This window comes from Lolium rigidum, chromosome 1, assembly GCF_022539505.1.
Source record: "Lolium rigidum isolate FL_2022 chromosome 1, APGP_CSIRO_Lrig_0.1, whole genome shotgun sequence".
NCBI classification, from domain to species: Eukaryota; Viridiplantae; Streptophyta; class Magnoliopsida; order Poales; family Poaceae; genus Lolium; species Lolium rigidum.
Window position 1 is genome coordinate 313,857,277 of NC_061508.1, and position 24,919 is coordinate 313,882,195.

Genomic DNA, 24,919 nt, shown 5'->3' on the forward strand with positions numbered 1-24,919 from the left:
CGTTTCCTCGGTTTGCTACTCATGTCCTTCACATAGAAAACCTGAGCGACATCTTTCGCTAGGACGAATGGTTCGTCAAGATAACCAAGATTGTTGAAATCCACCATTGTCATTCCGTATTGCTGGTCCACCTTTACCCCACCTCCCGTTAGCTTGAACCATTTGCACCGGAACAAAGGGACCCTAAAGGAGGGTCCATAGTCAAGTTCCCATATCTCCTCTATGTAACCATAATATGTGACCTTTTGCCCATTCTCGTTTGCTCGCATCAAAGCGGACACCACCGTTTTGGTTGGTGCTCTTTTTATCTTGGGCGATCGTGTAAAATGTATTCCCATTTATCTCGTACCCTTGGAAAGTCGTTATAGTCGAAGATGGTGTCTTGGCCAACATGTACAGATGATCTACAACCTTATTGTCACTCATTAAATGTTTTCTCAACCAACTCGCCGAAAGTCTCCATGTGGGCCTTCCTAATCCAGGATTCAGGCTTCCCAGGGTTGTCCGAGCGTAAAATATTCTTGTGTTTCTCAAAGTACGGAGCCACCAAGCTGGAATTGGTCAGAACTGTGTGGTGTGCTTCAGTCAGAGAATGGCCGTCCATACATATCATTGATTTCCTTCCGATCGTGCCTTTTCCACTTAGTCTCCCCTCGTGCCGCGATTGAGGAAGACCAATCGGCTTAAGGTCGTGAACAAAGTCAACACAAAACTCAATTACCTCCTCATTTCCATAGCCCTTGGCGATGCTTCCTTCCGGCCTAGCACGGTTACGAACATATTTCTTTAATACTCCCATGAACCTCTCGAAGGGGAACATATTGTGTAGAAATACAGGACCGAGAATGGAAATCTCATCGACTAGGTGAACCAGGAGGTGCGTCATAATATTGAAGAAGGATGGCGGGAACACCAACTCGAAACTGACAAGACATTGGATCACATCGTTCTGTAACCGTGGTAGAACTTCTGGATTGATTACCTTCTGAGAGATTGCATTGAGGAATGCACATAGCTTCACAATGGCTACTCGAACATTTTCCGGCAGGAGCCCCCTCAAAGCAATCGGAAGCAATTGCGTCATAATCACGTGGCGGTCGTGAGACTTCAGGTTTTGGAACTTTTTCTCCGCCATGTTGATTATTCCCTTTATATTGGACGAGAATCCCGACGGGACCTTCATATCGCTCGGGCATTTAAAAAAGATGACCTTCTCTTCTTTGGTCGGAGCGTAGCCGGCACGACCTTGAAACCGTTCCGGATGCCGGTCATCGTGGTCTTTCAAACTTTGCCGGTCCTCGCCGTGCTTCCTTTGTATCATTTGACTTCCCATACACGCCCAAGAAGCTTAGGATGTTCACGCAAATATTCTTCGTAACGTGCATCACGTCGATTGCGGAGCGGACTTCTAGGACTTTCCAATATTCTAGCTCCCGTAATATAGATTTCTTCTTCCACATGGCTACGTGCCCGTCGGCCTCCCTTCGGAACCGATTGTCCGCCGGACCCTTTCCAAAGATGACTTTCAAATCCTTGACCATATCAAATACCTCAGCACCAGTGTGTTCCGCAGTGCTTCGGCCGGCGATCCGCCTTGCCGTTGTAATGCTTGCCTTTCTTTCTTATCGGATGACCTTTCGGAAGAAATCGACGATGCCCAAGGTACACGTTCTTCTTACAATTTGGCAAATGTACACTTTCGGCCTCATGTAAGCAGTGCGTGCATGCATTGTATCCCTTATTTGACAGTCCCGAAAGGTTACTAAGAGCAGGCCAATCGTTGATGGTTACGAAAAGCAACGCTCGTAGGTCAAATTCCTCTTCTTTGTGCTCATCCCACACACGGACACCAGGTCTGCCCCACAAACTGTAAAAGTTCATCAACTAATGGCCTTAGGTACACATCGATGTCGTTGCCGGGTTGCTTCGGACCTTGGATGAGCACTGGTATCATAATGAACTTCCGCTTCATGCACAACCAAGGAGGAAGGTTGTAGATGCATAGAGTCACGGGCCAGGTACTATGGCTGGAGCTCTGCTCGCCAAAAGGATTCATGCCATCCGTACTTAGACCAAATCTTATGTTCCTTGCGTCGACTGCAAAATCTTTGAACTCTCCGTCGATCTTTCTCCATTGCGTTCCATCCGCGGGGTGTCTCAACTCCCCGTCCGACTTACGGTCCTCTTTGTGCCATCGCAACAACTTGGCATGCTCTTTGTTCCTGAACGGACGTTTCAACCGTGGTATTATAGGAGCATACCACATCACCTTGGCGGGAACCCTCTTCCCGGGTTTCGGCCCTCAACATCGTCACCGTGGTCATCGCCTCGATCTTATAACGCAATGCGAGTGCATACCGGGCATTCATTCAAATTCTCGTATTCACCGCGGTAGAGGATGCGATCGTTGATGCATGCATGTATCTTCGAACCTCTAAACCTAGAGGGCGGACAACCTTCTTTGCTTCGTACGCATCGGCGGGCAACTCGTTATTCTTTGGAAACATATTCTTCAACATTTTCAGCAAGTTTTCAAATGCCGAGTCGGCTACACCTGCCTGTGCCTTCCATCTCAGCAAATCCGAGTGTGCAGCCCAGCTTTTTCGGACCATCATCGCATCCGGGTACGGCGCCTTCCCGTGATCCTCTAACATGCGATCCAAATTCTCCCTCTCTTTTTCAGTTTCGCAGTCGTCTCCGTGCATCAGCAATGGTCCGACCAAGATCATCAACGGGATCATCATCACGTGCCTCTTCTTCACCTTCCCCTTCACCTTCCCCTTCACCTTCAGCATCCTCCATGAAAGTATCACCGAAATGAGCAAGATAGCTTTCATCGATGAAATCATCCCCTTCTTCATCTTCTTCCATTATAACCCCTCTTTCTCCATGCTTGGTCCAACAATTATAGCTTGGCATGAAACCGTGCCGAAGCTGAGTGCATGTGAACATCTCTTGAGGAAGAGTAACCCTTCGATTCTTACGATTAACACATGGACAGATAACAAAACCCCCCTGCTTGTTCGCATTAGCCACTACGAGGAAATCTTTCAAACCCGCACCGAACTCGCCGGAGAGTCGGTTACCGTACATCCATTGTCGATTCATCCGCATTATTATAATATAAAATATATAATTAACCATCATGCATTTGTTAAACTAACTAGCTACAAACAATATAAATTAAACAATGAACTACACACACATGCACATTTTATCAACGACACATCAAAGGTTCAAGTTGCTAACCGCGATCGAGGAGGAAAAAATAAATGAGAAAGCTCAAGTGTGGCTCCAACACTTCATATCATGTTTGTTTCATGCTCTTGGGGCATTTCATCAAACACCTTATGTGCATAAGAGGAACCAAAAGCAAACCTAACACCCACTTGTGAAGTTTGTGAAGAGAATGGCACAAAATGGCTAAGTGTTGGCTGCTGGGTGGGTATATATAGGGGAGGGGCTTTAGTCCCGGTTGGCCTGGCCAACCGCGACTAAAGGCCAACCGCGACTAAAGCCCCCCACGTGCACCGGCTGGCCACCGAGCGCCCTGGGCCCAGGCCTTTGGTCGCGGTTCGCCTCCCGAACCGCGACTAAAGGTACCATTAGTCGCGGTTCCTGCAGCATCGCGACTTATGGGGCTCACCCGAAGCCTGTTTTTCCACCAGTGTTTGGCCGGTAATGGTGGCCTGAAGCAACAACAAAGAGTTTCATTAAGTGTTTTTCTACTACATGATTATTTTGTATTTTTCCCTCCCGGCGCAACGCACGGGCATTTGTGCTAGTAACAATAAATGAAGAAAGAGAATAAGATGGTAACTAGCTATGTTACCATAACATCACACACCCCAAAGCAATATGAGTCTACAACATAAGTAATGAGACATTGCATGAAACCACATCTAAGTTACTACCCACTATGAAGGTAGTAACTTAGACTAGTAACATGACATATGTTACTAGTCTAAATTACTCTCCACTATGAGGAGCCTTAGGCTCAAGCACTGGCAAACGTTATTCGGTATGTCCCATTGGCCAATCATTCCAATACATCTCCGGGGTTGCTTGTTTGAATTAACTTCATATGATTACTAAACAGTTAATAAATTAATTAAAGGTACGGCCACCATCTCAAATTAGTTGACCCCGCCCATATGAAGTTTCTTTCCAAGCCTCCTCACGCGTTTTCTCTTTTTTTAATTCTCCCACGTCGCCTCCCCCTCTCTTTTTTTAGGCCCATTGGCCAATAATTCCAATATACATCTCGTGGTTGCTTGTTTGAATTAACTTCATATGATTAGTTATACAGTTTAATAAAAGGTACGGCCTCCCTTTCAAATTAGTTGACGGCCCCCAGACATGTCCTTAGGCATTTCAAGAAAGCTTTCCTTCACAATCTCGTACGTAGTTGCAAGAAATCGCTCGGAACTGCTAAGCGCTTGGGGCTTCTAATGGCGGTAGTGACTGCTACTGCCGCGATTGGATGGGGCATGACAGCCGTAGGGTGGGTCGTCTCGCCCGTCATCTCCGATCTGTACAGGAAAGCATCCGCGCATCTTGACTTTGATGCATCGGGGAAGCTGAACCTGCTTGAGCCTAAGATTTTATTGCTGGAGCGGGTGATGGGAGCGGTTGAGGTGAGCCCTCACAGGCCTCGTTTGGAGGGGCTGTTCAGCAAACTTAAATCTGCTTTCTACGACGCAGAAGAAATCTTGGATGATGTTGAGTATTACCGTCTCAGGAAGAAGGTACATGATGACAAGCTCAAGTCAGAGGTCGCTGGGCCTTCACGTCGCTTGAAGCATATCTGGTCTGCCGTGAAGAGATCTCCACTAAAACATAAGGTACTTTCCTCCCTCTATGTGTTCCTATTTATCTCGGCTCCAGAAATTTTTGTATGCAAAAGTGTTGCTCGCTCTGATCCATAATAAGTGTGTGTATTGAGGATTTAATTTAATTTTATTCAAATTTAAACTAAAACCATGATACTTATTATAAATCGGAGGGAATACATGAAAAGAACTAGAACATGAAAGCGCGCTTTGCCGCGCCCATCCATTTTGATAAAATAATAAGAGTATGATAATATGAAAAATTTGTCTCTCTATTCTCATCATCCTTGTTTGACTAAAAGTAGCTCCACTAATTTGTTGTTTATATGACATAGATCACAGTTATCTGTTAGTACTTTTGAAAAGCGATCTAGTTATACCATTTTCATGTCATATAAATCATTGATATATTTTTCAAACCCCTACCTTCATAAAATCAAATACATCCTACATATTACATTGTAGTGAGAATTACGGCACAAGATAAAATAGACATTTGTCGCATATCCAGAACTCTAGATCCAAAAATATATACATACTCGACGTAGAATCATTAGTCTAAAATTGTAAAAATGGTTACTCCCTTGTTCTTTTCATTGTGCATATATCATCAACACGACAGCAATATATACTTAGGAAGTTCAACCGTAATTAGCATTTAAGAAGTTTGCTTTGTGAATCATTTGATCAAATAGATTCATTCGGTTGCAAGTCTACAATCATTCACTCAGCTTTCTACCTTATTTTTTATCTATCTAATAATGAAATGTGCATTGCTCAAGAACTACTGCACCATGTATTTTTTTGGTACACTTTAAGAATTTATTTACTAAATGTGTCAGGTCTGCATTAACATTGAACACCATGCATGCATGTCTGAAATTGTTCCGAAGTTCAGCGCTAGCATGGTTGGTGATGAGATTCTGCCGAGCCTTGAGTTAGTTTAGTGTCAATCAACCCACGTTTCAGTTTTAGGATGTCTTATAAGAGATTCCTGTGTAAGCATAAAAACAAGGCAATCATAGGCACATATCAATGGATATTGTAGATTGGACAAAATAGGGTATTTCACATGAACAAACCTGGCCAACACTCCAACAGCCATCGAAGATCAACAATACACTAGTAGAAATCGGGGCTTTAGCACCGGTTCGAAATGGCCATATACACCGGATGCCCAACCGGTGCTAAAGGCTCCCCCTTTAGCACCGGTTCAGTTACGAGCCGGTGCTAAAGGGGCACCACGTGGCGGCTGCCGAGCGCCCGAGCGAGAGGACCTTTAGCACCGGTGCAGCAGGAAAACGCCCCAAAACGCTGCCGCGGTAGAACCTCGCTACCGTAAAAAAAAATCGAATTATTTTCCACTCCCTCTTTTTTTTCTTTTTTTTTTCAAAATTTCTAATATTTTAGTTATTTTACAAGTTTAGTTTCTAACTACACTTATCTCTAGTCAAATTACTTACTTGTGATCAAACTTCCCGCTGGGTCACCCATCCTCCCACTACTCTAGCACTAGCATGCTTAACTTCCAAGTTTCTTCCCGTCCCGCATCCAAGTGCTTCGCACGCATGTATGTGATACTAGCACTATCATATCAATCCTATTAACATGTTGGTCGATGTCATATTTCTTTATTATTTGAATTTCAAATAATTATTTTAATAAACAAAAGTAATGATGTAATATTAATCTTGAATAAATAAATAAACATTAACTTTATAATTTGTACTATTTTTAATTATTTTCAATTTTTTTAGTTTTTTTATTATTTTTTTGCCAAACCTAAAACCTGAAAATTTGAAAATCTTATAATTTGCTAAAAGTAACAGTAATCTTTATGCAGGATGCAATTATTAATTTTAATTTTTAAAAATAAAAAATATATAAAATCCTAAATTTCTAGCAAAAAACTAAAATCTTCATGCTTTCATATTTTAATTTGGAATTTTGAGAATCTAAAAATTGGCTAACTGGGTAAATCCTGGTGAATTCGGATGTAACTTTTTCCCACGGTCATTTTGATATATTATACGCTTTTTTCGACGTCATAGGCAAAAGTTAATGCCATTTTACCCTTTTCGAAACTTTTTATTTAAAAAAATTCGAAATTCAAATTTGTTAATTTTTCCTAATAATATGTTGCGTAACATACAGGAATCTCAAAAGATTTTACTTTTTGAATTTTCTATCATTTTCTTTTCTATTTACAGAGTTAAAAAAGACGATCCACGGGGGGTGGGGGTGGAGGTGCATGGGGAGCAGAAAAACCTTTAGCACCGGTTCGTAAAGGGTTCACGGCTGACGTCAACCCTTTAGCACCGGTTCGTGGCACGAACCGGTGCTAAAGGTCCCTCACGAACCGGTGTTAATGCCGCGGCTGATCCCTTGGACGTCCAGACCGCATGACCGGTGCTAATGACTCTTTAACACCGGTTCGTGCCAAATCCGGTGCTAATGCTCTTTGGAGCAAAAAAAATAAAAACCCTCTTTCCTCGGAATTCCCAAAATAAAGAACCAGCCCCTAGGAATTCCTTCAGCCAATATATCTAAACCAGATCGGAGAACAAAATTAGGAGTCGGAACTGGAAACAAGCATTGAGGGGAGACGGGTTGTATTGGTGAATGGTGAGGAAAAATCTACAAAAAAGTGCTGGTGGAAGGGGGGTGAAAAATCTGGGCGGCCGTACAGAGCATATATAGGCGGCATACCAAGCAATTGTAACTGAACTCCACCCTAATTCGAGTGGCGCATCTCCGCATCATTAATAGCATGTACAAACGCCCCGTTAATTCCTGGCATAAATGACGAACCGGATGAACTCCAATTCTCCCATTATGAAGAGTTGCCGCTACTTTCGGAAGCTCGTCGATGGATGAGTCCTTGGCTGCAGAAACAGCAAAGCTTGGGCTGGCCGCAAAGGAAGAAAAACAGGCCTTGCAAGCAAAACTGTACCAACCACGGCCCGGTAAACTACAGGCCTCCTAGATTGGTTTCCGGAGAACTAGCCCCTCTACATAGGCCCGCCCGATAACGATGCTTTCGGACGACCTCGACAGATCAGGGACATAGAACAACATGATCGTACGGTGGAAAACGCCAATTTGCTATGATGGCTCCTGGGTGGAGCAGTTTTACTGTCTCTTAATGTTAGTATTGCTATCGCTAAACCTTTAATTTTTCTGGTTTATTTGGGGGCACACTGGCTTTACACCCTCGTGGCCATAACCTTCCCTGCAAAAAGCGGCAACGACAGGAATTTGCTTGATACATAACCGTATCGATCACTACACAGGCGACCTGGTTCAACAGAACCCAATGGATCTGTGCCAATCTAGACTAATGTGCTCCTCGTAACCATTTGTCACTTAGTCAGATCTCATAATTTTGTATCGATAAACCCATTGACTTATTTTGCTGGCTTAATATATGTGATATAAATGGATCCTATTTTTTGCGAACAGGTTCAACCATCTATTAATAATCATATAATACTCCCTCATATCCATATTAGTTGCCACTAATATAGATATATCTAGACATATTTTACTTCCTAGTACATCCATGCTATTGGAAATAACTCAATCGGATGATGTAGTAAAAAATACCTAAAGTGATAGAAATCACAAATAAGTTCTTTGACCACCTTTTTTCGAAATGGGGATCCCGGCCACTGCATCGAAAGATGCACACAACCCAGTTTTTACTAAAAAGTTTTGAGTACCAATTTATAACAAATCATGGATCATGTAAGGTCGATACAAAAATCAACCATCTAAAGATAAACAGCATATTGCAACTAGAGATATGACAATCTACTAGTATGCCACCACCCAGCCCGGCTGTATAAATCATGTGCGACCGTCAGCAGCCGGCTGCACCCAGTATCCATAAGTTCCCGTTGATCTACCGAGAGCAGGAAAACCCATAGCTGGATCCAATGTGTAGCCATACGAATAACTGGCAAAATAATTCAAGCTCCAGCATTATTAAAAATAATGTTATTTCTACAATTCCATATCAACCAACATAAAGCAGAAACTCCAATGCGTACTCTATCTTTAGTTTTCTTATCGATCCCATTCAATCAAATTCCTAAACATATTTTCGATATTGGTAGGTGGGGGAATATTGTAGGTAAAGAAAATAATACGCCACACAATTTTGCAAAGGGACATGAGAGAAAAAATATGTTCATTTGTTTCTTCAGTGTCACAAAAAGAACATTCTTTGCACCCATTCCATCTTCTCTTTGTTAAATTAACCTTCGTAAATAATACTTTTTTATTGAGGAACCACATCAAGACTTTTATCTTTAGGGGACAAAGACAAGACAAGAGATAAGTTTTGTTACCGTTCGCTTGAGCCGTGATGGGACAACCTAGTGAACCATCAAGAACATGTGGTATACCAGTTAGCTTTTTGGAGATGGTTAAATATGAAAAACAACATAAGCAGCAGATACAGATTCTATGAGACCAAGAATTCAAGAAAAATAACAGGCCAACAGATCATTTTATGCACAATAACCTTCTTTCAGAGACGCACCAATTCTGAATACTTGCTTACTGGTATCCTCTTGTATAGCAAAGTTGGAAAATACATGTTTGGGAAGTCACTAAATATTAATCAGTGAAGAGCAATAACTTGAACTCAAATAGGACGTGAACTTGTAATCTAATAGCAATCACACTGTGAAAAGAAAGTAACTCACATGAGAGCGGCTCAATACATGCAGTCTTCAATTCATCATCACAATCTGCGAGACAAAATATGAACAAAATACAAACAGAGGCAGTGAGCACATGGATCAGAAGAAGGGTACTGAATTATGAATTGAAAGTTCAAGATCAAATGAGTATCAAAGAAAAACACAACGCTTATGCATCATGCCATCATTTAAAAAATATGAATATTTATCGTTTTGATAACCTAATCAGGCAAGAGAAAAGAAGCACCAAAAGATAATACTAAAAAATTATCCAAGATCTAAATAGACTTAAATACCTCACCATACACTTGACCACATGAATCATCCTCGATATAACCTAAAGTGTCTTCAAGTTTTCCCTCTGATTGTTCACTGGAGCGGATGTCATGAAACCAGTAATAATTATCTTTAAAATAAACGTTGAGCAATCACAAAATTGGTAACCATGTAAGGATAATGCAAAATAATGTTGATTAAACATGAACCAGCTAACAAATTACATGTCCCAATAAAATCAAACATCAAGTAGTAAATTGATCATACTCATTTTTGACCATCCAAACCAGAAGAGACATAAGCATGCAATAACACATGCAAAAATAAGAGAAATATCGAAAGCGACATATTGTGCTTCCGTTTGAAAACTAAAATGCATGCCTCACTTTTCTCCTTGAAAACTAAACACACAACAATTTCCATCTTTCTCCTTCATAACTAAAATACATATCTGATCTAACTCATCCTTATTAGCACGGAACCTCGAAACCTGAATAAAAATGTGCAACTATAGTTAAATCTTCATGACCTCAAAATGCAAGAGTATTTGCAGTTTAAGGCATATGTAGAAGCTGCAATATTAGTTGCAAGCTCATGACAAATAAAGCGATTTATGGATCAATCAGTCAATTGGAAGAAACTCTCTTATATTGGAATTTCATTTTGAAGGAGGAACAAATAGAAGCTGGCCGTAGGTATTTGAACATTAGATCTATTTGTTCACCTATTAACATACTGAAGCTATAGGGAAATCAGTTTATTAGAATACGGGGTTCTGCATATGTGACAAAATAATATGCAGCTACCTATCATAGAATAATAACATGGGGCAGTTCAAAAATAGTTCAACCTGTTTTACATGTGGCGACCAATTTAAAGGGCCAGAGGTAGTATCTGAGTCTGATATCCTAGAATTTGAATTCTCTAAAACTAACGGCGGTCAGCGGGTTGTTGCATTGTTGCTGTAATATAATATAATCAGTGAATAAATTATTCATATAAATTTTCATGCCAGCCTTCATTTTTCTTGCGGCAGAAGACTAATATAAAATGCTTAGCAGTACAAGCCATATAATGCCAGAGAGTAGTAGTAAACAGTTAGAATGTACCTATATTGATTGTTGCTGAAGAAACGACGCGGAAAGCAGAGACAGGCTGGATGCCCCAGCAGTCCAGGAAGCATAATTACAAGCTGTAACAACAACAAACAATCATGGAGTATGGCTCGTTACCTAAAACAACTGTTTCAGTTCAGCTGTTAGCTAGTTAATCATTCAGTACAAGACAATGGATGGGCTAAATTATCTACAGAACCAGGGGATAATATGAATGCTGCAAGTATCTTGCTGAACCAATAAAAGGTTAATACAAACATATCAATTACAGGTATGTATTTCCTATTGTTTCCCTCTATGTGCCATGAAGTGGGAAATTGGTGACACAGAGAGAATAACAAACCACTAAAAGTTATTACGCAAGTATGATTAATTAGAACTGCATATTAGAAACAGATCGCATCTAGTCAGAAAGAAAATACATGTATTATGCAAGTATGGATCAGAGAACTACATAAAAAAGTTAAATATGCTTAAACATTCAAAATTAGCTGCAACAAGATGTAGTTGTATTGGAAGGCGTACATAATATATATGATGTACCTTGATATGATAAACTACCGAGAGCATTTTCCATCACAGGTTCTGCACATGTATCTTTGTCCACATACAAGAGAACAAATTCAGTCATCTCAGTCGGGCATGAAAAAAGAATACCATCAGCCTTCTTTGAGCTCATGATAGACCATAAAATGCCAACAAAATACATAGGAAAATATGAGTCTTAACTAAATGCTAAAGCAAAGCTACTGAAATTCTACCAAAAACCTGACGTACTCACTAGCTCTAGAATCCTAAAGGTGTATTGACTAATTGTGGAGCCACCTTTTTCTAGTGGCAATCTCTTTTTTTTTCTTAGAACCTATTGTGTTGATTGCCGTATCAGACACAAATATTCAGCCTCATGATTAAGAAAACAAATAGCAGATAATTAGGGAGAAAATAACTCACCTGAATGTCTTCATCTTCCTCCTACAATATAATTTATACATCAGACTGCAATATCTGTCAAGCACTGATAAACCTGTAAGCACAGCAGACTAAGCCAAACACATTCATAGTCACAATGTTCGGATCTATATGAGTCCAGAGATGTAAATGAAGAAAAGATATCAGAACTGAGATGGGGAGAGATACCGTTACCTCAGTTGTGGAGGAGGAAGAGGCCGAATCTTGATGAGGAGAGCTCAGCCATGAGGAGAAGTCCATGAAGAGGAGCATGGACGATGGCAGAGACTCGCCACCTCGCGCGATGCGGCGGCAGCCCGTGATCTGCGATTTGAGGTCGGTGGCGGGAGAAGAATGGGCTTCCAGTTCACCGCTTCCTTTTGCTGCTTCTCTGCCTCGGCCATGATCCCCCTCCTCCTATGACGCCTGCTCTCTCCCGCATCAACCGCCAGCCACATTGCGAGCACGCTGCTGGTGCTTGCAGGCGAGGCAACTGGCTCAGCCTCACTTTCCTCCGCCTCCGCCCTGATTCTCCTCCTCCTAGGCCGAGCCGCCCTGAGTCTGGCGGGCATCACGGAGGGAATAATGCGGGGATAGGGTAGGCTGGTCGCTACCTTTTCCCCTTCATCTCCCTCAGCTGAACCAACCAAAAGGTGACATGTGGAGCAACGGGTGGAGTAGAAGATGAGGCGAGCGACCATTCTTTGCGGGACACGTTCCTATCGTGGATAGTCCCGTGAGAGCAAGTTTAATAGTAGAGTCGGTTGTTGGCTATAAGCCATGTGCCATGTCATCTGTAGCTAACATAGAGCAACATGTATAATAGTGAGCTATAGAATTGCACTACTTTATCAGTGCATGGCCCACCATTCACTCTCACAAAGTGCCTAGGAGCACGTGTTAGAGCTGGCTTTTGCATTAGAGCCCACTCCTCTTCTCTCTCCTCCTCTCTCTCCTCCAACTAAGCAACAATATTTTATTTTAATCCTTATAGTCAGCTAACTAGGACTTATTATACTTGATCTGAGGGGGCATCGCTTACACCTTTGGATGCATTTTACCAACTTACCAAGCGTAGCATATATGCATCATTTTGCATGCAACACAAGCTGCAAGAAAGCCCATAGGTATATTGTTACGTTGATTTTTTATTGATACCGTGTACGTAATACTAAAAGGGACGAATATCTCATGTTGAACATTAAATATTTTTAGCTCAGCTGGTTAACGCGACGACTCCACTCTTCATTTGCACGTTAGGTGCTCGGTTCGATTCGAGTTCTGGCAGCCTATTATACTTTTACTTTTGAGTTAAATACACAACTACTCCTAATAGTTGTACTCTACGTGCAATTTAGTCCCAATCTCTACTACTTAAAAAGACTAAAGTGATTCCTTATTCTGCCATCACAATACGTTTCGTCGTCGTTCCTTTCCGTCGCGCTTCCTCGTTCGTCATCCACATGGGCCAGGCCCAAATGCAGTAAAAAACGATCGTGGTCGATTCCTATCTCTCTTCCCCTCCAGATCCAACCCTCCCCCGATTCCTCTCCCGTCATTCATCTCTTTTGCGGGGCTCGCCGCCACCCCTGCCTAGATTCCTGCAGCCGGAGTTGAATCCTCTGCCCACCGCACCATTTCTTGGCCAGATACGGAAGATTGATGCGCCTTTGGCACGCAATGGACGGCGCCGTCCCGAGCACTGGCCCGGGGAACGGCGGCCAGCTAGGTTCGGCACAATCCGCGCGGAGGCTCCACCCCATGTGGAGTGGTGGTTGTGGCAGCCGGATGTTGTCGTTCGGCTGCGGAGGCCCGGATGCGATGGTGATAAGGGAAGACAAGGTGGAGCTCGACTACGGCCAGCTCGAGTGGCCTCCCGTCGTCCCCTGATTCTGGGCCTTTCTTGGCTGCTTGGCGCAGAGGTCCGTCTAATACGTTGATATCAAACTTCGTGAGTACTTTATAAGCATTCCTCTATCTTCCTGATGATAAGATGCGTCTCAGTTCGCTAGAGATGGTGCACATGCTCCTTTTCTTCCTGATTATAAGATGCCTACATTCATTTTTGAAGTTTCACTGACATAGAAGTAGGTTGACACATTCGATTACTCATGAAGGCCATGTGTGCGTGTGCGCGGGATGATGAGGTTATAAAGATTGGGAGAACCTAGCAAAGATGAAAAAACGAATAACTAAGTAGTCATCTTTATGCAGGCCAGGCTTCGTCTGTTCAAATCAGAATTTACATTCTCTTCTGAATCTTGAGGTGAATTTATTAAGTATCTTGAAATCTTAGGTCTGTTATCAGTGTTTGGTTCTTGGATTTCACCTCTGGTGTGTGTTACAGATGCAGAGATTTTTACCCTCCACCTAGATTGCACTGTATTTTTTTATACTCTACCCATACATTGGATTTTTGTGTGGATGTTCTTTGTTAATGAAGGCCACTCCTGCTGTTATGTATCTACATGTTCTAGACCTTGGTTATAAATCGTGATATTTTCAGATATTTTGTATTTGGTTTTATGTCCAGTATATTTCTAATTGGTACTGCATACAAACAACAGTCTTCTACAATTTTGATTAGAAATATACGGTGGAGTATCCTAGATCGCACATCATCGTGAGATTGTTTTGGGATTTCTGTTGCCACCTTTTGGTTTCATAGTTAGCTCTCTTTACTTGCCCGGAGTTATCGATATTCACATCAACAAAAGTATTTCTATAATGTAAATTGGTTGGTCATACCTTACATTACTTCTGACAATAAAACCCTGCTCTGCAGCTCTACGATGATTGAATTTGGATGGTCCGATGAACAGACATAAACCACTGTGTCTTGCAGCAAGTAGGGTGATTTTTTTGTCACGGATCTAAAAGGTTATTTCTATGAATTGACACTAAGATGAACCTGGGAGTCCTTTTCACTTGCTTAAATGGACTGATTTCTCCTTTTTTTATCAGTAAATAAATTAAATAGATATGAGCAACGACTTCATCCATTACTACTCGTGCAGGTTGAGGACACATATGAGCAACTGGCACTGGCTCTTGGGGAGGCAGCGACAGTGGACCTGTTCAAGAGGTCGGTGTTCTTTGTGTCCATCGGGAGCAACGACTTCATCCACTACTACCTGCGCAATGTGCCCGGCGTCCAATGTGCCCGGCGTCCAGATGCATTACCTCTCATGGGACTTCAATCAGCTTCTTGTTAATTCAGTGAGGCGGGAATCAAGGTCTGGTGCTTGCTCCTGCGTTTATATTATGCCATTGTTCACCTTCTTATTGATTACCAGTGTGATGTGTATTGTCTCGTAAGTCTCTAGAATTGGGTTTCACTTGCTGGAGTTGCGCCATGCAAAGTTAAGGTGTAGGGATCTCTGTAATTATGAGTTGCATTTTGGACAAAAAATGGATTTAAATGAATGAACATCGGTGTATCCTTGTTGATTTGCAGTTCTGTAACATCAGTTCCTTCACTTTTGGTTTACCTATGAATAGTTCTTACTGCCAAATTTGTGGGTATTGCTTGTACAATGCATAGGTACTACAGATGCTAAGTGTTTCGGATCGATGTTAACTGCAGCATTTTGATAAAATATGAAATTCAAATGATTGGACCTATTATCCCAAGCCTGCAGTGAGTTAAAATGGTGTTTGTAGGTTGTATTTTGTCTTGTTTAAACTGAATGATGTGTTTGACTAACTGAAATGCTCAGGCTGTACTTAATTTTTTGAAGCTGATTCTGGTGCCCTCATTTTGGAAGTTCAAGTCTGGTACTTTAAGCTCAAATGTGGAACACATTGCACATTTATCACAAAGTGTTCAACTGTCTGTGACCCGGCCATGTAATATCATGCTGCTCAGTTCATGCGTCATGGATAAGTGGATAACTTGATTGTCTGTACCTAATTTATCTCCCTTATTTTTTTTTTGAGGAGATTTATCTCCCGTATATAATCTTAAGAAGAGCATGTGATGCATGGTGATTGAATTTGCACATAACTGTAGTTTGTTGTATTCTCCCACTAAGAAACTGTAAACAGTATGGTGAAGTGCACATGAATTCTGATCGTTCACCTATTTTAACAGAATACTGTAACATATAATCTTCTAAAGCACTTGTAAATAAAATAGTTGTCGGGTGTCAGTCGTTGCAGGTTCAAAATTTCACACTATTGACAACTTTGTATGGTTAAGAAATTATTTTCCAATTGTTTGCACTTTTTAAGGAGAATGAATTTGATCACTTATGATAGATGCTCTGCCGGTAAGTTTCTCTGGACCAAGAAAATAAATTCTTCTAGCAATAACAATTCCACGTAATTTGTGCATAACTACATATGGCCAATAAGAGTTCTCGGCGTGAGAGTGATTCGCTCCATCTTGATTAGCACCTTCTTAAATGATTTTTGCATATTAACCCTGGTGGCTCGGAGAGAGTGACAAACACATGGCTCTATTTTGAATTAAAAAATTGCACCAAGGCAAATAGTTGAGGCATGATTAACATAATTAGCTATATTTGCTTCTTGTTGCAGCAAACTATATTGCTAGATGTTTGTTTAATTTCATTTATATTAGAATATCTTAAGCGATAGACCATAAAGTTAAAGCAATTTGATATAGAAGGTCTCATCCTTCCGAGAGGGTTTACTCAAAATTAGTTTGTGGTTTTTTTAATTTCCACAGGAGATAAGAGATGTGTGGATATTTTATTTGTGCCAATATATACTACCTGAGCTCTCCCTAACCAAGATACAGTCTAGATATATAGCGTTACAGTTGCATCATGCAATAAGTCACAATTCTTCTCATGTCTATTATGTCTTGCCCATCAGTTCTCACTTTTTTAGTTTTCAGAACAAGCTGCAATTTTTTTTAATTCTTATTGTGGTAGTTGCATCTTTTTCGTAAAATATAAACTTCGGTGAGATTTTGACCTTTAACTATCCAGAATAATAAAACTTGAGTGCAATTATTTCTATGCACTCTTGCTGTTTTTCATGCAGTTTCAGCAATTGTAACATATTTGTCACCGGCACACGAGGACACTATGTGATTTGATCATAAGACAGGTAAGTGGCTTTTGAAAACTAAGCTATACAATTAATATATTTTCTGAAAAATAGTACATCCTTGGATTCTTCACGTTTCTGATCGAGGACGAGATGTGGGCGACAGTTGCCTCCCTGGTTTATTCGTGTGTCTGGTTGAGGAGTAGATGCAGGTGCCGGTGCGCCACCTCTGCTCTCCGTTCAGATTCAGGCTCGTGCATCTCTACACCTGCCGGTCTTCCAACAGTGTGGAGACCACTACAACAACTGGACACCGCCATCCTAAGGCATAATGTGTGGAAGGGTAAAAAAGCCGAAATAAGAGCCTGATTTGAATTCAATGTACTACCTCGGTTAAAAAATAGAAGAGTAGTATGGGTCTAAGATTCCACATAAAGGTTATTTTTGCAACATATTTTTTAAGTTATGTGGTTATTGCGTCGAAATGTGAAAGTAATTTGCTAAAATAGTTCCTTAACGTTAATGTATTGTGCTTGCGTTCATATAGTGTTGATGGTTATATCACAATTGCAGGAAAGCTCTTTTGATATGGTCTCTTCTTCAAGTGGATTTCTTCATGTGGTATTCAATCTTCTCCTATATGTTCATCTAGATATACTCTTCTCTTTCAGTGTCAGCTAGCTGTTTAATTATTTTAGTTCTTTGCTCTGCTTGATGAACATTCCTCACAATAGGGAAATTGTTGTTCATGACGAATGATTCTCTCTTAACGCAGCTATGTGCATGTATTTGCCTGTGCAACCCAGTGGGCAGAGCTACCTGTGGTGGTCGACATGGACTATCTCCAGTTGATCACTGTTGTGCTAAATACTGTGTTCATCTGATAAAGGTATGCCAAAGAACTAGAGTGTACTTGTGTCACATCGACCTGGGGCATACATTGAATGGAGCGATCTTCTCTCTTCTGTTAAATGCAAGCACCAAAGGTAGCAATTAATTGGTGGTATGTGCTGACATTTATTTTTGCTGTGAGGAGTACTGAAGAGCTGAATAGTCGTTGGGGTGAGCCACTGATTGAACTGAAGAGAGAAGATCCGATAGGAGGGATGGCCACATGATGAACTGAATGTTGTGTGTGGGTGTACTGTTAGAGTTGGTTCGTTAACACTTGTAAACTTTGTTCAGAGAAATTGTTGGCAGAGAATGTCGAAGAGAGATTGATGTTTGGATTGCATCTTTTGGGTCTATGACTTTAAGAACAATGTTAATTTTCTGATGATATTTTACCAATTCAAATTTCAGTTTAGTGCTTGCTCCAGCGTGACAAGAAAATATGTCTTCTAACCATGTATGACAAATCATAACTCATGTTTGATAGGTCATCTTGATCTCCCTATTCGTTTGAACATGGATCGGAGGGATATATAAATAATACATTTTGAAATGTCGGCAAGTATAAAGCATTGGAAAATTATATTTACAGGTACGACGATGATATAAACTTGAGGTATTTTTCACGAAAACGCAAAAAGCTTTGCGTTTCGATGCAAAGCTTAACGTAGTTAAGCAATCATGCGAACACGTAAATTTCAATTTATTGTATGTACTCCGTTATAAAATTTGATATCCCGTGGCAACGCACGGGCAACTGTCCTAGTAGTTGTAAAATGGACTTTTGTGAGCCTGGGTGTATGTGAACCCACTTTTTTAAAAGTGGGTTTGTGATGTCAAAACATGTTTCAAAAATCGAAACACAAAATGATTGCAAAGATGATCTCAAACATGTGCCTTGGACATGAGTTTCGTTCTGAAAAAACATTTTATTTTGCCTCGGCAAAAAAGTGAAATTTTACAGGGCTATATAGCAGTACATATGTGACGTATTTTGTCTTTTTTAGATTCTGAAATAAAAAAGTGGTTTTTCTCCGCGAAAACTTTCTACTCACACATGAAACATGCATACGTACCCCGATATTTTTATTTCAGAATATTTTCACATTTCAAAAATGCATTTTCAACATGGGTTCACGTGCACCCAGGTTCAACTGGGGCTTTTCCGTTAGGTAGTCCCAAAAGTTGTCCCAATGTGCAAAACTAGTCCCAGATTATTCAGGTGATGACACGTGGCTTTGGTATTTTTGCAAAATGGCCCCTACACATTTTATATACCACATCGTCCTTGCTGATCCCTAACAGATGTGGTCCCACCTGTAAGGTGAGATGAAAGAAGTAAAAATAAATATGTTGGCACTGGGATTCGAACGCGCAAACCAAATCCGAAGAAGGATGGGCCAACCACCAGTTACACTGATTCTTTTTGTCAAAATTTGCAGAACTTATTTCTAATATATAATTCCGTAGATTAAACTCAACATTCCTTGGACGTCGCTTGGATTGAGTCAACAATCCACACAACATGTTTTTTCATTTTCTCACCTACAGCTAACACTCTAGGTAAACGATGACTCAATCAGCATGTTTAGAGTATCACGTTTCAACAAAAGCACATTCAGATTTCAACGCCGAGAAATAACAGAGCTAAATCTAACATTCAAAAAAAGGATGGAGAATCACGGGACAAGAACTGTCTTCCCTACCAACGAAACGCTCCTCGCGTCGCGCCCCTGGCGACGCTGGGAGCGAACCCTAGCGCCGCAACCGCCAGAGGCTCGCCTGCGCCGCCCCTCTACCGCCGCTGCCGCTGGCCACTGCCGCGGTGGCGGCGGGCCTCATCTCCAAAGGAGGTGAGGGGGTCCCGTGTTCGTCTGGCTGGGGGAGGCCGGCCCGTGTGGGGCGTCGCCAGAAGGGAAGAGGGAGCCAGGGCGGCGGCCCTGGGGCTCCGTCTGCTGCGGTAGCAGAGATGATGCGAGGCGGGGCGTTGCGGCTTGCGGCGGCGCGAGCGTGGCGCTGCGCAGTGGTGGTGGCCGGGGCGGGCCATTCCAGGCCCGATCTGGGCCGCGGCGGGCGGGCACGGCGGCGATGCGGGTTGCTGTGCCCTTGGTGGCCGCGACGCAGGGCGGAGCCTCCGGCTGCTCAGGGCAGGGATGGCGGGCGCGGCCGGGCCTAGATTTGGTCTTGGCGGTGAGGGCGAGCTGCGGAGTTTTGGTGGTCGGCAACATTGCTTCGGCGCTCGGCCTGCTGCTCCATCTTGCTTCACGGTCGGGTCGACCTCTGGGCGAAAGCTCTACACGCGACTTCGGTACGTGCCAACGATGGCGGCGCCTCCGGGCGTCGTTCTCCTTCTTGTTGGCGTCGTTGTGGATTCTCTCGATTCCGACCGACGCGAGGGGTTCTAGAAGCTCCGGGTGAAAACCTAAGCTGCGTCGGGAGCGTGCGACAGCAACGGACGCGTTGCTACCTTGTTGGAGGCGTCGCCTTGGAGCTTTCTAGTCCTCGCGGTACGGTTGGTTCGTGGCGGCTGGGTGAGAGGTCTTTGTGGCAACGAAACACCATGTCCAGCTCAACTAACCTATCTTTAGACTCATTTAACATAACATAACCGCTGCAAGTTTATCTAAATTTAGATATCTGAATTTATATAAATCTCCGACATTCTTTTATGGATGGAGGAGTACAAAATATGCCGCATCGACGGTCTATCATCCGACGAAGGATTACTACACAAAAAAGCAATTTTCAAGACTTCAATCATATGATCCACTGCAGCTTTATTTTCCAGATTACTATCACGAGGATTCCTGGCCCTAGAGAATGTTCCTTGATGTAATTCTTTTCCTTCTTTATTCATATTACACCTCCCAATTCTATCCGTGACGCAAGCGCATGACAGGTTAGCAGCTCTTTTTTTTCCCTGACCGGTTAGCAGCTCTGATGGATTCAATACGGAAGTAGTATGTACTGTAATCAAAAGAACTGTTTGAGCTGCTGGTTACTTGTTGGGGAGTGTGTTCAATGGGTCTCACGTTCGAATCCTAGTACTCCCTCCGATCCATATTACTTGATGTTAATATAGATGTATCTAGACATATTTAGACATATTTTAATTGTAGATACATCCATTTTAACATCAAATAATTTGGATCGGAGGGAGTAGCAGCAAATGTCTTTTTATTCCTTTACTGTCACCTGACAGGTGGGATCCATATCCTTTAGTCATCAGCAAGTACACAAAATGTATAAGGCCTATTTTGCAAAAAGACCGATGCCACATGTCAGCACTAGATAGGTTGGGACTAATTTTGCACATTAGGACAACTTTTGGGACTATCTGGCCCCATTTTACAACTATTGGGACTAAAGTGCACGTAGAGTACAACTATTAGGACTAGTGGTGTATTTAGCTCTTTACTTTTACATTACAGACTCAGCGCTAGTTCGGGTGCGAATTTTTTATCTGTGGTTCACGAAAGCTTGGGTCAACAATCCAACTCAAGCCCACCAACAAGACAGACAAGGTTAACAAATCAAAACTGGGCTGATTGTAGCCCGAATCAAATTTCGCTGAGCTCTAAGACTGAGAATTAGAGAGACCCTTTTTTATGTGCATTTCTACGTACAACGGCTTGTAAAGTGCCATTTTATTTTGCAGGAGAGTGGTAGGTCAAAATTTAAGCTGAAAAAGAAGCTAGACACAATAGAAGAGATCATAAATGATGCATGCAAAATTTTGGAACTGATGAACTTGCCAAGCATAAGTGGTGCAAACCAGAGCCATGGTGTTGCTACCAACTCACGAGGTAGCGTCACTACTTCGAGGTCTCTATCAGAGATAATCGGACGAGATGAAGATTGTGATAAAATCGTAGCAATGCTTCGTGAGAAGGAAGAACATGGTCAGCCTGATACCAATAGTGCTCCATGTTACTCAGTTGTTGGCATTCATGGTGTCGGCGGTTCTGGGAAAACAGCCCTTGCGCAACTTGTTTATGCCCGTGAGGAAAAGGATGCTCATTTTGACCTTGTAATGTGGGTTCAGGTTACTCAGGATTATTGTGTGGATAACCTTTACGTGAAGATGTTTGAAGCTGCTACAGTTACTTCATGCCCTCAATTGAGTAATCGTGACACCTTACAACGTATATTGGAGGAGAAACTGCATGGAAAACGTTTCTTGTTGGTACTAGATGATGTTTGGTACAATATTAGAGATGTGATGCAGTGTGAAAATCTGCAACAGATACTTTCACCGCTGCAGGCTGGGGAGGCAGGAAGCAAGATCTTGGTTACTAGTCGAACTCAAGATGCATTGTTAGCTCTGGGTGCCACGAAGAAGAGATGTATTCCCATATCAGTCCTAGATGAAAATGTCTTCTGCAATGTGCTCATGTATTATGCACTCCATGGCATACCTGCTGATGATCATGTCCGTGGAATGCTGGAAGACATTGGCAAAGAGATTGCAAAAAAACTGAAGGGGTCGCCTCTAGCAGCCAGAATAGTCGGAGAACAAATGCATAAGAGGCAAAACGTCGAGTTTTGGAGAAGCGTTCTTCGTGATCAGGACCTTTTGAACGAGACGATGGGAGCTATGTGGTGGAGCTACCATCATCTTCGTGATCAGGTCAAGCGATGCTTTGCTTTCTGCAGTATTTTTCCCCGAGGACATTTGTTGGAACGTCACGAGTTAGTAAAGCTATGGGTTGCAGAAGGGTTTGCTAGATTGACAAGTGAAGGGGGGGATATGGAAGACGTTTGCCAGGAATACTTTGATGAACTAGTGTCAGCCTCGTTTCTGCAACTTCGAGAAAAGAAATATCTTGGTCGGAAGGACTACTATTTAGTTCATGATCTGTTGCATGATTTAGCGGAGAAGGCCGCTGGAAGCGACTGTTTCAGAATCGAATATAGTTTGAAACTGCAAGGAAAATACCCAACAGTGGAAGTTCCTGCAAACGTCCGACATATCTTTGTTCCGATCTATGATGAAGAATTAATTACTAAGAAGATATGCCAATTGGACAACTTACGGACTCTGATCATTGGTAGTGTATATAATTTTGAAACAGTTCGGGAGCAAGTCCTGAAGTGTATGTTTAAGAGGCTAAGGAAGTTGCGTGTGCTTACCATAATGGCCAAATATTTTACAGGTTCTGATGTCTCCTCGGATGTGCGAGTCCCAGCATGTATTGGTCAATTAAGGCACCTGAGATATCTTGCTTTTCGGCTTTTTAAACATACTACAGGTCAGAGGATGATTTTACCGGCCACTTTTGCGAAGCTATGCCACATGCAGATTCTAGATTTTGGTTTGGTTGAGAAAGTGGTGTTTTCCTCTTGTGAAGATATTTGTAGCCTCGTTAACTTGCGGCATGTAATCTGCTTCGGATATGTGGATCTTGAAAGCATCGGCAGGCTAACGTCACTCCGAACTATGCCAGCCTTCGATGTAAGAAAGAAAAAAGGGTACGAGTTAAGGCAACTCGGGAACCTAAACAAGCTTCGCGGCCAGCTAAGCATCAGCGGCTTGGATAATGTTGAAAGCAGGGCAGAAGCTCTCGAGGCCAATCTGGCCGGTAAGGAAGGGCTGGGTACACTGAAACTGTCCTGGATAGGATATCACGATACTCCAGAATCTCTAGGCACAAGTACTAGAAGGTCTTTGCCCTCCAAAGGATCTCGAATCACTGATTATCCAAGGTTACAAATGTCCGAGGTATCCAAGCTGGATGCACAGCGGTGGCCCAAAGCACGTGAACCATCTCAAGCTCATTGACTGCAGCCCACAACCTGGTCCTGAACTTGTTGGGTTTTGCGCTCATCTCCGTGAGCTCACGATTGAGTGGTGCAGATGGGACGCCTTGCCAGATTACATGGAGCACATGACATCACTGCAGACGCTACACATCATGCGCTGCAGGAATATTCGGTTACTTCCAGCACTGCCGCAGTCTCTTGAGCACTTAAAACTGGATGGCTGCTATAAGGTGTCGATGAGCTCGTGTCGCATAGAGCACCTGACGTCACTGCAGATGCTGATGATTTCTTCTTGTGATGGTATTCTGTCGCTTCCAACACTGCCGCAGTCTATTAAGGACTTCAAACTCCGTACCAACAATGAGGTGTTGCTGAGCTCGTGCAAAACAGTTGGAGGTCCAGATTGGCTAAAGATTAAGGACATTCCCTACGTATCAATAGGTAAATCAAGTATAATATCATTTTGCGTGTTCCCATAACATTATTATTGATTCCCGTATCAAGAGATGGTATGATCATTTCTCAATCTGTTTTCTAGGCAAAAATATGGAAATAGAAGAAACCGCGATGAAAATGGGAGTTGTACAAGACCAGAAGGAGATATTTTTTCGTCACTTTTGGCTGTGACGTCCTACTGCGTCAAGTCGTAACCATTGAACCTGCCTGAGTGAAGTGTTGCTCCACTCATCAGCTACACACGGTGCAAAACTTGATGTATGCCAATAGACTATAGACTATGGTCTTTAATAACTTGAGCACCGAATTCCAGTTTTTTGAAGTACTGTAATAATGTTGTGAAACCATGAACACTGAGCTTGGGTGATCGTGCGCGCCCTCTTCCACGCCGGGCAGCGAGGGCAGACAACAGCGCGCCGACCACCGCCCTGGCGGCCTGGCGTCGTGTAGTTGCAGAATTGGCGCGTCGACGTCTGCCCCTTGAATCACATTGTGGCTCCTCCAGGACCGGCGGCTTGTCCGCAACGACAGTGGTCTGGATGGCTTGGGCGTTGGTGCCCTGACAGGTAGACGCCAGACGCCAGCACGTCCATGCCGGCATCCCTCCTTCCACTGGTAGAAAAACGCTCACCTATACCGGTTCCAGAGGGGCATTCGTACCGGTTGCTCAACCGGTATAAATTATCCGGCACTAAAGCCCCCCCCCCCCCCATTTCGTTCCGGTTGCTTACGAACCGGTATAAAAGGGGCCTCCACGTGGGCCACCAGGAGAGCTCAGGGCCAAGGAGCTTTGGTACCAAAGGTTCCCACCCGCGGCAGGGAATTTGCCCGAATCTCTGCCGCGGCAGAGAATTGAAGTTTTAGGGTTTTGGAGGGGTTTAGGGATATCGCGGTTTGTTTCATATCGCGT

At 42.7% G+C, this 24,919-nt stretch overlaps 1 pseudogene; it reads left to right on the forward strand.

Annotated features, from left to right (window-relative positions):
• Window positions 1–4,368: 4,368 nt before the first annotated feature.
• LOC124661626 lies at window positions 4,369–24,180 on the forward strand (annotated as a pseudogene).
• The last annotated feature ends 739 nt before the right edge of the window (window positions 24,181–24,919 follow it).